This window comes from Passer montanus, unplaced genomic scaffold, assembly GCF_014805655.1.
Source record: "Passer montanus isolate IOZ18808 unplaced genomic scaffold, ASM1480565v1 scaffold4, whole genome shotgun sequence".
Classification (NCBI taxonomy): domain Eukaryota; kingdom Metazoa; phylum Chordata; class Aves; order Passeriformes; family Passeridae; genus Passer; species Passer montanus.
The window spans coordinates 12,890,084-12,905,807 of record NW_024368818.1 but is presented as its reverse complement, the minus strand read 5'-3'; the positions used below and the strand labels follow the sequence as shown (position 1 = coordinate 12,905,807).

The window sequence follows — 15,724 nt, the reverse complement described above, 5'->3', positions numbered from 1 at the left end:
TAAAGCAGCTTATAAATAGCCCTGTGCATTAATTCAAAGTGAAATGTCAATGTTTCATAATTTATGATATTATGCTGAGATTAAGCTTCAATAGCTCACTACGGGTTCAGTTAACATCAGGTCTAAAACTTGCCTTCCTGTCTCCTGAACCTTGAATCTTTGGGAAAACCTTTCTTTTCTGCTTGGATTTATATTTATTTATACTATCTGAATTATTTATGATAGTTTCAATGCAATTTACTGAGTTAAGAGAATGTGAAATACTCTGTTGTCACAGTGGTTTACTAACATCTTCTTGAATCTGATTGTCTTGGCAGGAAAATGAGGAGAAATTCCTGCTTCTCAGGATATGATAATCTAAAAGCTGTTTCCTGGTCTCTATCTGTAGAGCATGCTGACACTATTAATCAGACATAGAGTTATAGAATCATAAAATTGTCAGGGTTGGAAGAAACCTTTAAGATCATCAAGTCAATTGTCAAACCAGCAGTACCAGTGAAACCCCTGTACCACTAAACTACCACCCAGTGCCAGATCCAGATGCCTTTTAAGAACCTCAAGGGATGGCGGCTCCACCACCTCCCCGGGCACCCTTTCAGTAAAAGGTTTTTTTCTAATATCTAATCTGAATCTCCCCTGTTTCAGCCTAAGGCCATTTCCTCTAGTCCTCTCATGATAAAAGAGACCAGGTTCCTCCTCTCCACAACCTCCTTCCAGGTAGCTGTAGAGAATGAGCAGATCCCCCCCAGGTCCTGAGAGTAATCACGTCACCACCTTTCCAATATATCTTATAATGGAATGCTTTGATTAGAAAGGACCCTTAAAGACCATCTAGTTCCAGTGCCACTGCCATGGGCACCTTCCACCAGAGCACAGAGAGAGCCTCATCCAACCTGTCCTTGAACACTTTCAGGGACATCCAAAACTTCTCTGGGCAACAGTACCAGTGTCTCACTGCCCTCAGAGTACAGAATTTATTTAACCTGCTCTGAATCATCTTTCACAATAGCGTACATTTTACTGAACCTGACAGATACACAACTATAAAATGGTGACACAGGAGACAATATGAGTCTTTCTGCCCCAGTTATTCCTTAAGCATAATTTGAGAAATGCTCACCTCCTCGAGGAAAAAAAAAAGATAATGAGATTGTTATAGACGAACAAAAATGTTATATACATGCAAAATGGTCTTGTTAATCAACAGAGCTCACTCCCTGCTGGAGGAAGCTCCAGAAGAACAACAGAAATCATTACCATGCTGGTAGGATTGATTAATTAGGAAAACAGCTTCTACTAATACTCATTAGCATTTATACATTGTAAAATCCACTAAATATATGTGTAAATAACTTTCCTAAAGTGACAACTAAAGGTGCCTGAAGGGTGCCACATGATGTTGTTTTCTGCTTGTGTGGGTTTTGCATCGCAAGAAACGTTTCTGCATTGGCTAAAAAAACCTGTGAGAGGGAGCTGGAATAGGAAGAGACCACACGGAAGGCACATTCTGAGACATGAGACAGGTTTGACATAAGAGCACATGAAAGCTGCATGCCAGGGCACATTTTAATGTCACCAGACAGGGAAGAGTGGAATATAGGAATAAATCCAGGGTGCTGCTACCAGGCAAAGTGTAGGTAAGGACTACACAGCCCCTTTAGGGCCTCAGAAAAACACAGTGAGGAGCAGGATCATCTCCTCCTCCCGGACTAACAATTGGACATGCTCTGGTTCCGTTTGAGGAATGGGGTAGCAAAAGCAGACACACTCAGAAAGCATCTGTGTTGGCCCAGATGCTATCTGTTAGTGCCTTTTGTTTCACAGTATGAATTTCTGTGTAGAGGACTTTCAAATAATGCGGTTTAAATTTAGAAAGTGACCATTCAGTTATCAGTGCAGTTGAAAATTATAATGAATTGAAGCCCAATAACTCCAACATACTGGTCAAAAGATGATTATCTGTGTAATGTGTGTTTTCTGGAGTTTATGTGCAATTATCAAGCACTATTTTTAGTCTGGGTTTCAGGAGAGTTGTGTTTAGTTCTTGGCTCTGCCACAGACTTCCTGCATGACCTTGGGCAAATCGGTTTCTTTCTCAGTGCCATCTGCAGCATAATACACTTTCCTCCCACTCTAAATTTGTCTTGTTGATGTGGATTATGGGCCTTTTGGAATAGGACATCTCCTTGTTGCGTTCATTTAGTGAGTGGCACAGTGAGGTTCTGAACTTGTGACTTCCAAATAGCTTTTTAATGCATCAAGATCACCTTCCATGACCAGGTGGTATAAAATCATTAGCTGTATTGTAGATTTCAGACAAAGCTGGGTTTTGCTACATGCTTCCATTGTAGAACTTTTTATTTCAGATGCTAAATTTTACAAGACGTTTTTGTATTTATTTTCCTTCTCCTTTTTCACAGTGTAGCCCATGCCCTCCTCCTTTGTGGTTATTACCCTGGTCTCTGTGATTAGTGTGGAGCTGCTGGTTGGTTTGCTTACTTGTTTTTTCACCTTCACTCTAAATTACAGCAGCAAATTGCCCGGGGCATGAGTGTTTTATGGAACCAGTCACAGGTGCTATGCTGCCGGTCCTCACAGGGACCTTCTTACCTGTACCTGGCTTTAGCAGTTGTGACCTGCAGCCCAGTGGGAGGCATGGACAGAGTGAGAGAGCAGCAGACTAGAAAGCAAACAAAAGTAGCTGTATTTGAAAGCTCTTGCAGAGCAGGGAATAGCTGAAGGTAGACATTACTGAAAAAAAAAAATAAAAAGGAAAAATATGTTCAAGTGATCCCTCTCTTTTTCTCTCGAATGAGATACCTGAGCAAGCAGGGGCCTGGGCTCTACTGCTAGTGAAGGAAACAAACTGAACAGATGATCAAACAGGTGCCTCATCACAACATCCTATTAAAACAGGCAGAGTGAGAACTCGGATATCAACTCACAAGCGCAGAAGGCACTAAATATATTTCCTCCCTACTAAAGCTAAGGGACCAGCTCTTTGGACAGGTGTAGCTTTCGCAGCAGAGTCACAGGCTCTTACAGACCCCTGGCTTAGCCTCCCACCTGCGCTCACAGGCAGGTTGCGATCGGGCTGCCTCTCACCCCGGCCAGCCGTTTCGGAGGGGACCGGGCTGGCGCCACTCAGCGCGGGGCGAGGCTCCCGGCAGGGCTCGGGGTGCAGGTGCCGGGGCGGCCGCCGCTGAGCGCGGAGCCGGCACTGCCCGCCCGGCGGCAGGAGCGGAGCGGGGACCCCGAGGGCAGCGCAGGACACGGGGCGCCGCGGCGCCCTGTCCGGAGCGCACGACCTTGGGCGAGTTCCCTGGAGGACAGACATTCCACGAGCGCCTCCTGGACCTCCCGTGGGCCGGCTCCGAGCGGCGGGAGCCCCGCGGCGGGCGGGGCCGGGCTGGGGCCGGGNNNNCGGGCGGGAGGCGGGCGCGGGCCGCGCTCCCGGCAGGCTGCGCTGGGCTCGGCGCGGCGCCGGCCGGGGAGCGCCCCGCTCCTCTCCTTCCCTGCTTCTCGCCACAGCCCGGCGGCGCCCAGGCGGCATGGACACCCAGCGCGGGAGGCCGCGGGACAGCGCCCGGAGCTGAGCCGGCCGGTGCGTACCCGCCTGGGGCTCGGGGAGGGGCGCGGAGGCGATGGCGGAGAAACTTTCCGCCGGGCAAACTCGGGGTTCGCGGGGGCTCGGGGGGCTACGGCCGCGACTCGGGGAAACTTCTGCCGTGGGGACTCCGCCGCGGCAGCGTCCCTGCGCTGTGCCCGTGTGCCGCTCCCATCGCCGCGCCGCTCCCTGCCTGCGGCCGGTCCCGCTCCCGCTCTGCCCGCAAGGTGCAGCGGTGGGCGGCTGCCCCGGGTGCGCTTCCCGCTTCGCGCCGGGGCTTAGCTCGCCAGCAGGCAAGAGCTGGCTTCTCGTGTTCTAAAAATTTCCTCGCCGCCTTTGAAGTGCTTTTATTTTGTAGTTTTTTTGGTGGTGATGGGGTTTTTTCTTTTTTTTTTTTTTTTTTTTTTCTTTTAAACTTGTGTCAGCTAGGACGAGGGGCTGTGCGTGTCTGTCGCTGCTCTTCAGCTGCAGTTGCTCTTGGCTGAGCCTGGGGACTGGCTGCAGCTGCTTGGGCTGGGGAGAGACGGGTGTTACCGGAGGACCTGCCTGTTATATCTGTCTGTCTCTCTGTCTGACCATCTATTTTTTTACTCAATGTTTTTAGGAGGGAGGGCTCGCCTTGCCCTCCCGTTCGCAGGCTCCGGGGCCGGGGCGCTGGCTGGAGAGGGGGGAGCGCTCTGTCCGGGACAGCGGGGACAGCAGCCGTGTCCCCTGCTCCCTGCCGGGCTTTGCTGCGGGGTCCCATCCCCTGCCCGCCCCGGAGCTCGGACCGCGTGTGGGTGTGTGTCTGTGTGTGTGTGGGTGTGTGTCCGTGTGTGTGTGTGTGCAAGGGCTGGGGTGTGCCCCCCTGGGATGGGAGCCTGCTCCGGATGGCGATGGGTTAAACTGGTGCTCCAGCTCTAACTTCTGCTATTAAAGGAAGTAATCCAGCCTCTCCTACCCACTTTTTGAATCCAACTGGATTACTTGCAGGAGGAAAAGAGCCGCAGTGCCCCAAGGAATGCATCAGTGGGTGTCTTTTACCTTTTAATTTATTTTTTTTATTACTATTTTTCATGGTGGCTTAGTGTCCTTGCTTTGTTGTCAAGAGGATTAAGTGTTGCCGAGTGTCCTTACTCCCAAATTCAATTAAAATATATACAAATACATGGGATGTAGAGGGAGGTCAGCACTGGCATCCTGGCAGAGGCACTAAAGCATCAAGTTTGGTTAAAAGGAAGGGATTCGAGGAAATGAATGTTTCTGTTCATAGCCGTTTGCTTTCCCTTTGCAGTGCTGTCAGACAGCTTAGAGAGGTGAATCTTTTGATCAGGGTTTGTGTGTTCTTATCCAACTTCTGTCCAACAGAAAGAAAGAAAAAGTCCTCTCCACAGGCACAGGTGTTGTAACTTATCTCTCATTTACCAAATGCTTTATGAAATTTAGTTTGAGTCTTCAGCAAAGGAATTAAAAATCAGGAGAGGATGAACTTTGAGGAATGCAGAGGAGAGTTGCTGCACCATTCTACTTGCTGTCTGTGTGCTCTGCTTCCACTGAGGATTTATTCGTGGTCTGGAGCAGTTGTGGGAGGACATAAGCATTAGCTGGGAAAGCAGAACAAGGCAGAATAGCCTGGCGAGTACTTGTCTGTCTCTTCCTGCTGACATTCAGAGGGCTGCTCCTTCAAGTTAAAAAATATTTCCTTCTGTTGCTTGGAGAGGACTTGATGGTGGGTGCAGGGAGAGAAGGAGTGTTCTTCTCTAGCTTGCTGTTGCAGAGTGTTCCTGAGAAAGAGCTTACAGGTGTGATCGTTGTGTTCCAAAAAACACTAGAGCTGTGTTGAGAGAGCCAGATAGGAGAGACAGTGTACTGCAGGACTGCAAACTATAGATATCCCTCTGTCTGATCCTTTGGTGGTGCTAGTGTTGTAGAAAATCAGCAGGTTGGCAGTGCTTGTCTTGATGCAGTAAACCGTAGTTTTATTTACTTTTGTTCCTGTTTATTTTTAAGCTTGATTCTTAACAAAGCATCTCTTGGCATTGTAATGACTGTGCTCCATACCTGCATGCCGACGGTGTGTAGGATGGTTCCTGACCTGTATGTTACATTACTGTGCTGTTATCCTGTGTGCTGGACAGGGATGGGGTATAGCCCCCCTCCTGCTCCCGCAGTTTCCCTAAATTGCTGGCTTGCTTTGTTTCTCACACGAGGGACTTCTGTTTCACTGGGTTACGTTGTCGTGGCTCCTGCCATGTTGCACTACTGTGACCTGATGTACTCTGGTTGATGGATTCTGTCACATACAATGAAAGGAACAATTAGGAGGCAGTTAGGGTGTTTAGCCATTGCTTGTTAGGAGCAGTTGGTAGGTGCTGTTCCACTACAGATCTATTTCTGTGTTGAGTTCTAAAATGTCTTGCGACACATGCCGACTGCAGTCATACAGCTTGTATTTACAGGCAGGTTTTTGTGAAGGACAGAAAGTTGGTTAGGATAAGGTTTGTTTTAGAATGATGTGCCAGTGTGAAACATCATGCTTCTGCATACAGGTCTGAATCCCTTACAGTTCAGCAGTGTCTTCAATTTCCTAACCATTTGAGAAGTATTTGCTTGCTTATGTGAAGGGTTTCATGACTTCTGCATAATACAAAAGCTCTTGGCACTGTTAAGACCCTTATTGTGCCTGCTGGACGTTCCAAGGCAGAATGGGCAGGGACTCAGAATTGCTACGACAGAGGTGAAATCCTGGCTGTGCTGACTTCAGTGGGAGTTTTGCCATAGATGACAGTGGGCCAAAACTTCAGTCCAGAAGTGGTTCTCCCTTCTTGTTGGTAATCCTGGTGTGTTCTCTGGGGATGCTTTGCTTTTCTGTTGCCACCCAGACTGAATCTGTGAGGCAGAAAAGACAGAAGTCTCTTAGGATGTCATGCTGTGCCTTTCACAAGCACAGCATTCTTGGGAAGGAAATCAGGGCAGATAGGAATGGAAACAAAACCCCAAATGTGGACACATGCTGACTGTCTTGCTGCTTGTGTCCCGAGTCATTCCCAGGAACATGGATCAAGAACTCTGAACTGAGCACAATTAGCTTCTTGAAACTGCAGAGGAGGGATCTGTCAATGCCTGCAGCCAGTGCATCTCCCAGTCCCTGCTTCTGCATTTGCAAATTATCGGTTTAGTGACAGACATTCAATATGTGAAGCAACAGTACATTCATTAATTCAACCCTACTTAGCCTGTGCAGACTGAGTGAATTTTCTGTATGTATGTGATCTAGTGAGTTATTCTCAGAGACACTTCATATATCCAAAATCTACATAAATTTTTATGTTACATGACAGTGACAAATAGGAAGTGTTTGCCACTTTTTTCCACATCTTGAAAGGTATGTGGTACAGAATATGCATTTAATCAGTGCTGATTGAAAGCTAGTCCAGGTCATGGCTACGTAATAAAACTGATAGTCACAGCAAGAATGTGTTGCTTCAGTTTATTATATTCAGTGGAATAGAATAGGGTTTTTTAATATATAACAAAAATGTTGACTGGGATTGAGGTATTTGAATCTGTTTGATTTTTTTTTTTCTAGTGGAAACACTGTGGTGTCTGCAATTCCAGTGTAGACAGCTTTCTTTGACAGTGAATTCTTCTACCTTGCATTTATGCCAGACTTTCAGGTATTTTGCTCCTGTATGATGATGAAAGAAATGAAAATGTAAACTAATGTGAAACTGAGTAGCCCATTTTGCATGTGCATCCTTACTTTAACAGACTTAAATAAGGAGAATATGTTGAACATTTATAAATTATACCTTGTTAATGTCTCTTGGCTTGTTTGCTATGAGGATTTATGCATCTAAAACAAAGCAGTACTAATTCTTATTTACTTTATGTAAGTGCACAGGCCTCATTTTGTCCCAGTATAAAAAATTATAGATGTCATAAAAGGCATTGTGTTAGACCCTGAAGTCCTGTGAGTGGTTAACATCTGGATGTGTGTATTAATGCAGATAAGTTTTGGGAACTGTTAGTACTGTCAGGATGCAAAAGATGGCAGTGCTGTGAAGAAGGATCTGAGCAAACCCTGCTGGGCTGTTGTTCAAATCTCTGCTCTGGGATCTGCATGGACTTCCCGCTTCTGGGTTTGTGGTTTGATTTATTTTTTTAACATAAGTGCAAATCAAAGAGTTGATGATAACCATCATTTTATCTTTGCTCTGTTTCTAAGCCCTAAGTAATGTATTCTCTTCAGTGCTTGAACTTGAAGGCTGAGCTGGAGACAGTACTTGCTGGGTGCTGGACTGTGTATCAAGTGATGCAGCGAGAGAGATGCTGTTCTTAGCTTGCTTGTTTTTCTTAACTTCTTGTGCAGTGCTACAGGCTGGGGGAAGAGTGGCTTGAAAGCTTCCCAGTGGAAAAGGATGTGGGGGTGCTGGTCAGTAGTGGCTGAACATGAGTCAGGGTGTGGCCAAGGCCACTGGCACCCTGGCCTGGGTCAGCACTGGTGTGGCAGCAGGAGCAGGACAGTGACTGTCCCCCTGTACTGGGCACTGGTGAGGCCACACCTCAAGTGCTGTGTCCAGTTCTGGGTCCCTCACTACCACAAACACATTGAGGGGCTGGAGCACATCCAGAGAATGGCAAAAGGCCTGGGAAGGGGTCTGGAGCACAAGTTTGGTGAGGAGCTGCTGAGGGAGCTGGGGGTGTTTAGCCTGGAGAAAAGGAGTCCTGGGGGGACCTGATCACTCTCATGACTGCTTGAAAGGAATGTGTAACTAGTGGAGAACCATCTCTTCTACAATGTAGAAAGCCGTAGGACAGGAAGAAATGGTGTCAAGTTATGTCAGGGGATATTTAGATTGGATATTAGGAAAAATTGGCTCATTGAAAGGGCTGTCAATCATGGCAAGAGGCTGCCAAGGGAAGTGTCACCATCCCTGGAGGGGATTTAAAGGTTGTGTAGATGTAGACTTAGGGACATGGTTTAGTGGTGGACTTGGTGCTGCAGGGTTAATGGTTGGACAGGATGATATTAGAGGTACTGGAGCACAAGTTTGGTGAGGAGCTGCTGAGGGAGCTGGGGGTGTTTAGCCTGGAGAAAAGGAGTCCTGGGGGGACCTGATCACTCTCATGACTGCTTGAAAGGAATGTGTAACTAGTGGAGAACCATCTCTTCTACAATGTAGAAAGCCGTAGGACAGGAAGAAATGGTGTCAAGTTATGTCAGGGGATATTTAGATTGGATATTAGGAAAAATTGGCTCATTGAAAGGGCTGTCAATCATGGCAAGAGGCTGCCAAGGGAAGTGTCACCATCCCTGGAGGGGATTTAAAGGTTGTGTAGATGTAGACTTAGGGACATGGTTTAGTGGTGGACTTGGTGCTGCAGGGTTAATGGTTGGACAGGATGATATTAGAGGTATTTTCCAACATAAATGATTCTATGATTCTATACAAAACTACAAAATATAGGGGTTTTTGGGTGAAATTTGTGTTGCATTGGATTAGTAGCAGTGCTACCACTGATATGAAAACTTCTTGATTTCTCTCTTTTTTTCTTGAAAGAATCAAGAGCAGACCTTGAGTAGGGTTGCAGGGATGTGCAGAGATGTAGGGTTTTGTGTTGGAAAATTCCCCATTGTCTTATCGAGCTGTTGTTGATTTTGCTGCTGTTCTTGGTGTATGAGCCTGGTTACCATAATAATTATACCTAAATATGTCTGTGCCTGTACTGCCTGTCATCCACAGTAAATCAAAGGCATGGACCCTGCAGGCACTTAAAGCAAGTTAACACAAATGAAAAACACCAGTGGCTTTGCCTGGGAGAAAACAATATTTTATTTCTTTCTCCTAGATGATGACACTACTAATTGTGTGGCTTCCAATGTGTGAGTGTAACTTCCTTTGACATCAGTGCATGTTGGCTTGGTCATTACACATGTGCCAGCACAGTGCAGCCCCTGCTGCAGGGCTTCACTGGTGCTTTCCCTCTACTCCTGCAGTGTCCACAGCTCTATCCCTTGCCTGCGGTGCTGCTCTGAGAGATGTGGCAATATGTGGGGTGGCTTCTCTGGACTCAAATCCTCCTTCCTTTTCTACTATCTAAGCTGATTTCTCCCCTTTTTTTTAATGCATCCCTGATTAAAAAAAAAAAAATTAAAATGAGTTTAGCAGACCATCTTGAGATGTTCTGGGCTTTCTAGGCAGGTAGCCATCAAGAGGCTGAGTTAGGTCACTTCTGTCTTCAGTGGAGCTGGTGGTGGGATTTAATTCCTGTAGTAGGAATTGCTTTTGTGGCATTCAGAGCTCTTGAAATCCTACTCTGCAACATTTCCAGCTTCTTAGCTTGGTCCTGTAGAGCATCTGGGTAGAGGGAAATCTTTTTGAAGACTTCCTGTAGTGCTGGTGAGAAATCGTCTGTCACCAACACTGGAAATGCACCAGAAACACAACTTGTTTCTGCTTGCACTGTGCAAACCAGCCATAAATAACGTTTCTTCCATGTCTTTGCAGACTTCAAAGAGTCTTCCAGCTGTTGCAGGAAGCCTAGTGAGAGAAGGTAGCTGCAAGTTTAATTGTAGCTTCAGGACTTTAGCTCAATCAAAATCCAAACAATCTGTTAAAAATTACAGACACTTGAATGTTGTCAAAGGTTAAAAGTGAGCTCTCTTCACAACAGCTATTAATGATTTAAATCTAAAAATAAAGGAGCTTTTTAATATTCCTAAATAACATTGAACATAGATGATTTTTGCCTTTGAACCATCTGAGCCCGTTGCATGATTGTGCAGGTTATATTTCTTGGTAGGTTCCTATAATGACATAATAAATGTCAGTTTTGCTATCAGATGTGTAGCGCTAGTATCTTCTTAATATTAAACGTGATTATGTCCCACATGACTTAAACAAATCATGGCACCCAGAGTCTTAAGAGGATGCCTTTGTATTCTGTTACAGGGTGAATTTTTTGGATGACTCCTCACATTTCATGGAATCCTAAAATAGTTTGGGTTGGAAGGGACCTTAAAGATTAGGTAGTTCCAACTTTCCTACCATGGGCATGGACACGTTCCACTAGATCCTGTTGCTCAAAGCCCTATCCAACATGGCCTTGAACACTGCCGGGGATGAAGTAGCTACAGCTTTGCTGGGTAATCTATTTCAGTGCCTCACCACCCTCACAGTAAATAACTTCTACCTAATATCGAATCTAAACCTGACCGCTTTCAGTTTTAAGACATTACCTCTTATTCTATCACTACATGCCCTTGAAAAATATTCACTGCTTTACCTATGGAATCTTTTCTTGTTGCCCTTTGCATCCCTGGCCAGAATTAATTCTGTTTGTTTGTTGGCTTTCCTAACCTGCTGCCTGTTTGCTCAGACAGTCTCTCTGTATTTCTTTCAGGCTGTCTGTCTGTGCTGCCATTCTCTGGAAGCTTTCTTTTTGTGTTTGAGTTTGTCCAGGAGCTTCTTGTCTATCCATGTGTTCATATTTAAGTAAATCTTAATAATTTTGAGATGTGCATGTGTGGGGTGGGTTTGGTTAGGTTGGTTGTTCAGGTTTGGTTATTGGATTTTTTCTGAAAGCTGGTGTTGGAGTCTTTCATTCATCCTCTGTGTGGTGATTAGGTAATGGCAGCTCTTGCTGCAGTCCAGGTGAGTGAAGTCACTGCTTGCATGGCTGCATCTTTGTGGTGTGATTGCATGTGAGGTAGAGTTGTCAGCTTGTGTTGGGATGACCTAGCTTTATGGATTTCTGCTGTAGTGCAGTGATAGATACGCTGCTAGTCAATAAACTCAGAGCTGAGGTTTTACATGGACATTTTTTTCCCAGAGGTTTGCTGTGTTATTTTGTTAGTCAAAATTGAGACACCACTATTCACTGCTAGGATTTTCAAGGAAGCATAATTTCTGGTTTCATTTAGAGAAGACCAACCTTTTTCTTTGTTCTTGCACTTCGTAAAAAAAAAAAAAAAAGTGTTGCTTCTGCTTTGCCCTTGGTAGAGGGTGTTCATAATATTATAGTAGTTCAAACCTACACAAGTCTGCACTATCCAGAAGGAAGTGTTCCTCTGGTAGAGAAGCTAGAGGACTGGGTTGAACAACAGCAGGAGTAATTGTTACTATTGTTATTTTAAGCTGGAGGTTTTCATTTAGGGCCTGGATGCAAACAGAGTGAAAAGGCAAATGTTGGTTTCCAGTAGCCAAAGCCTTCCATGGTGTCAGATACTGAGTAGATGGAGACATTGTGATGGTGAAGCCTCTTGACACTTCTGCCACTTGCCTGGACCCAGGGGGCTGAATAATTTTAGATTTTTGTGAGTCTTCAGGGAGCAGACTGGTTTTAAAGTCTTACTGTTGACCTTCCATGCCTGAACACAGTTCTCTCCAAAAGATGTGTGAGCATTGGGTCACCTCTGGTGCATTGGACGAGGCTGTGCCAGCCTGCCTTGCTGCCCCGTGCAGGCTGCTGGCTTGCTTCCCTGGTCTCTGCATGGCAGCATCTGTTTGGGAGGCTCTTTACCCAGCACATTTGGTGCAGGGAATATTTCAAGATGCCCACGAGGCTCCTTTGGTGTGCATGTGTAAAAACCATGGTGATTCAGATCATTAGGACTATAAGCATATTTTCTGTGTGCTTTTGCAGCCATATCGTGAGGTCAGGAGTAAGTGGTGAGGCACGTGTGCTGCTGTGGGGGCTTTGAGGATTGACCTTTGCCAATCTGTGATGCATCTGTTTGGCTGTGGTTTGTCTTTGGGTGAATTGACATGGTGAGGTGTAGCTGGACTCGTGCTGGGCCCTGCTCCTCTGAGCTTGGACAGTGCATGCTTGAGTTCTGCTCTGGTGTAAACCAGCAGATCACACTGACAGTGAGAGCCTGAAGGGCCCTGCTGGAAGTTAAGCCACTGGTGATTCCCTATGGATTATCATGGTGTAGGGAAAAGACCTGCATATCATGTTAAAGCAGCAGGATGCAGAGTTCTGTTCCTTTGTCTCGCTTCCTCAGCTGTTTTGAGGAGCTGCATTCTGAAACACCCTTCCAAGAGCTGTTTCTCTCTGCAGTGGTTTAGTGACAGCTGAAATGATTCTTGAACATTAACAAATATCAGCTGATCCACAACTGACTTGTTCACATATAGATTGTGTGTATGGAAAGACTAAGGAAAAAGTGTAAGGGAGAAGATTGCAAGGTAAGTAAAGAGTGAGTAGAATGTAGAATGCCCGTGTCTGGGCATGGGTTAATGGATGTGGAGGAGTAAAGGGTGAGGAAGAGAACAGTGGGAGGATACATTTTTCTGATGGTGGTGACTCAGTAAAGGAACCTGGAGGTTTTGGGGTCCTGGACCTGGGGGTACCTGGCTGGGGAATGAGAAGAAGGTGAAAGATGGATACGGAACTGCAGCTATATTAGCCTTTTACTGGCTTTTTTTTTTTTTTAACTGTCTTAAATACCTGAGATTTTCAGCATGGCTAGAACAACATAGCTGATGTCTTTGTTTGGTGTTCTTAGACTGACAAGCCTAAAATGGGCTTTCAGATTTAGTTTTTCATTATCTAACCACATGCAGGTGGAAAATGTGTCCGGACATAGATTCTGAGAGACAGTCATGTACAAAGGATCTGGCTGAGATTGAATCAAATTTGACTTCTCAAAATTGGGTAACTTTGGGAATGCTTCATCCCTTACATTACTGGTTTGTTGTTTTGTATGTAAAAATGAAGATGATAGTAATAATAAAAGCAGTGTTTCTTCCTGTTCCCAGAAGCTTTAACTAAGGCATTACTGTGGTAGGCACGAGCTAAAAAAAAATGTATTTTTTTGAAGAAATTCACATCACTTTTCTCGCTAATTCTTCGGGGTGATTTCCTTTTGGTTTCCCAATTGCTGTGATGCACAACTTCTCAATGCAAGTTTAAGATGAATTTAGCATTCCATGACTCCAGCGATGTAACAGTCTGTCACAGCTTGCAGTGTATGCTCTGCAAAGAAGTCACCTGCAGTGTGGACCGTCCTGGCTCACATCCACATTAAGAGGGTCTTGGCAAAAGAAGGAAAATTGAAGTATCCTGCAGTGATCCTTTGTGCATATAATTTGCCTTTCTCACTTTTGTTGCTTTTTATCTACTGTGTGCTCTTCTCCCATGCCCTGCTGGGGTGAGACCATACCAGTTCTACGTACCAATGCAAAAGAGAGCTTAGCCTTTTACTTTAAAAGTAATTTTTCTCCTGATTGATGTGTTGCTGGAGCTGTAGGAGCATTGTTACTTGCTTCCATATGTCAACCCTGCATCTTGAGGATTGTTCACATGTTGTCTCTGGGACCAAAACTGCAGCAGGAGGTGAAGCCCTCTCCTGAGCTGGTGAACCCAGGTGCATGTGCTGGTGGCTGGTGCTCCTGAGCAGCACAGCAGGCAGGCTGGGCTGGGAGCTTGTCATGGCCACAGAGCATGCTGTGCTCACGGCCATCCTCACAGATGCCCTTCAGGGGTTGTGGGGAGAGATGCACTGGCTCTAATAGGAGTCATTAAGCAGAAATTATGTAGGTCATTACGCTGTGTGGAGTGGGAGTTCTTGTGCAGTGTGTGTATACGTGAGGATTGTGGCTGTTATTGTGGTATGTCCTCACTGCATTTAAATAATGTTGCTCTTACTTCTTTTTAAAGTTGTTCCTAATAGGATTGTCCACCTTCAGGGTGCACTTTATGCGTGGGCTGTCTTCATTGTAACCGTATTTGTTGCTGAAGGTCAGCAGAAGTCCTGGTTTCTGCTGTCCTCTTGGTTAAGTAGTGCTTGGCAGTTTTGGAGTAATTTTCCATCCACCAGAGTGAGACTGAGGTTAGAATCTGATTGTTTGGATTTCAGACAAAAGGAATAGTGACTTCTCATGAATGTTTGTTTCCTTGCCAGTAGAGACTGGATGACTTAATCTCTTCATATATCTACATGTTGATCAAGTTTCACACCAAAATATCCAGGGCTAACTATAACAAATATTTAAAAATATAAGCCTGGGTTGTAATTGAAAACCTTTCTTGGTTATACAGTTCTGAGTGTAATGAAATGACAGCTCAAGGCTGGATTTTTAGGATAGCTTTATCTGCAGTAATACTCAGCTCTGGGTCTATCAAAACAGCCTTCTAAAGCCAGAGCTGCCTGTGGCATGGCATTTGCTCAAATATGCCTTAATAAAGTCAGTGCCAGCTTTCCTATCCAAAGGAAAAATGAAGTCTTTGAGTGTATCTACTTTTCATATACCTGCTAGGAAGTCCTAGGGCTGAGATTCTGTGGAAATGGCAAAGTTGGATTAATTCTGGGTGTGTTTCCTGAGGGGAGATGTGGCTGGTTGGTTTGCTCTTTCCTTCCTTGCTTTGGGCAGTAAGCATAAGGCTGAAGCTGATGTCATGGGTGGAGATGGGAGCAGGGCGCCTTGCGGAGTGCTTGCTGAGCACCTGCTGTTTACAGAGCAGGGCTTTTAAACCAACCACCATGCAGAGTTGCATGCCATCCCTTGCAAACAGAGGTACTTCAGCCTGCTTATTCCTGCAGGTCAACCCCAGGTGATGTTGGAGGAATCAGGTGGCTGTTGAGGTCTAGATGCAGAAATGCTGTAGACTGAACTCATCTCATCTTTGCTCTTGCCAGCAGGAGCACTTCATTTGCAGTAGTGTTATTTTATCATGAGCCAAACAAAACCACGCAATTAAGCTAAAAACACTCCAGACTGTGTTTTAAAGGTATCAATCAGTCGGTTAATTTGAAAGAAAAACCTTTTTTCTAGCTTGCTTTCCTGTACTGATTCCTTTTTAACTCTTAATTAGGTCATTGGGACAAAACCAGGAATGAGGTGTATGTGGGGTTTGCCACCACTTACAAAACCAGTAACTCTTTTATTGCTGAGAGTGTGGACGCTGAGTTGGAGCAGACTTCATTGCTGGCTGTGCTGTGAACATATAAAGGATTGGGATCTTTTATAATATCCAGACTTTGAAATCTGCCCTGACATACTCACTTAGTGGTTACGGAATGAAGAAATAAGTCTGCAGACCAACAGTCCCTCCAAAAGAAACCATTTTACCATCCTTGTTCCCATGTGCCCATGTTTTTTCCACTGAAAAAAGAAACTGAAGGGAAAA

General features: G+C 45.3%; 1 protein-coding gene across 8 annotated transcripts in view; it reads left to right on the top strand.

Moving 5' to 3' along the window:
* The first annotated feature begins 3,452 nt into the window (after window positions 1-3,452).
* FAT3 (FAT atypical cadherin 3) overlaps window positions 3,453-15,724 on the top strand; it is a 399,017-nt gene continuing 386,745 nt past the window's right edge. For all 8 annotated transcript variants that reach the window (XR_005628561.1, XM_039718448.1, XM_039718450.1 and 5 more), the window contains exon 1: window positions 3,453-3,604. The gene's annotated coding sequence lies outside the window, so the exon portion shown is untranslated. The remainder of the gene's footprint in view (window positions 3,605-15,724) is intronic.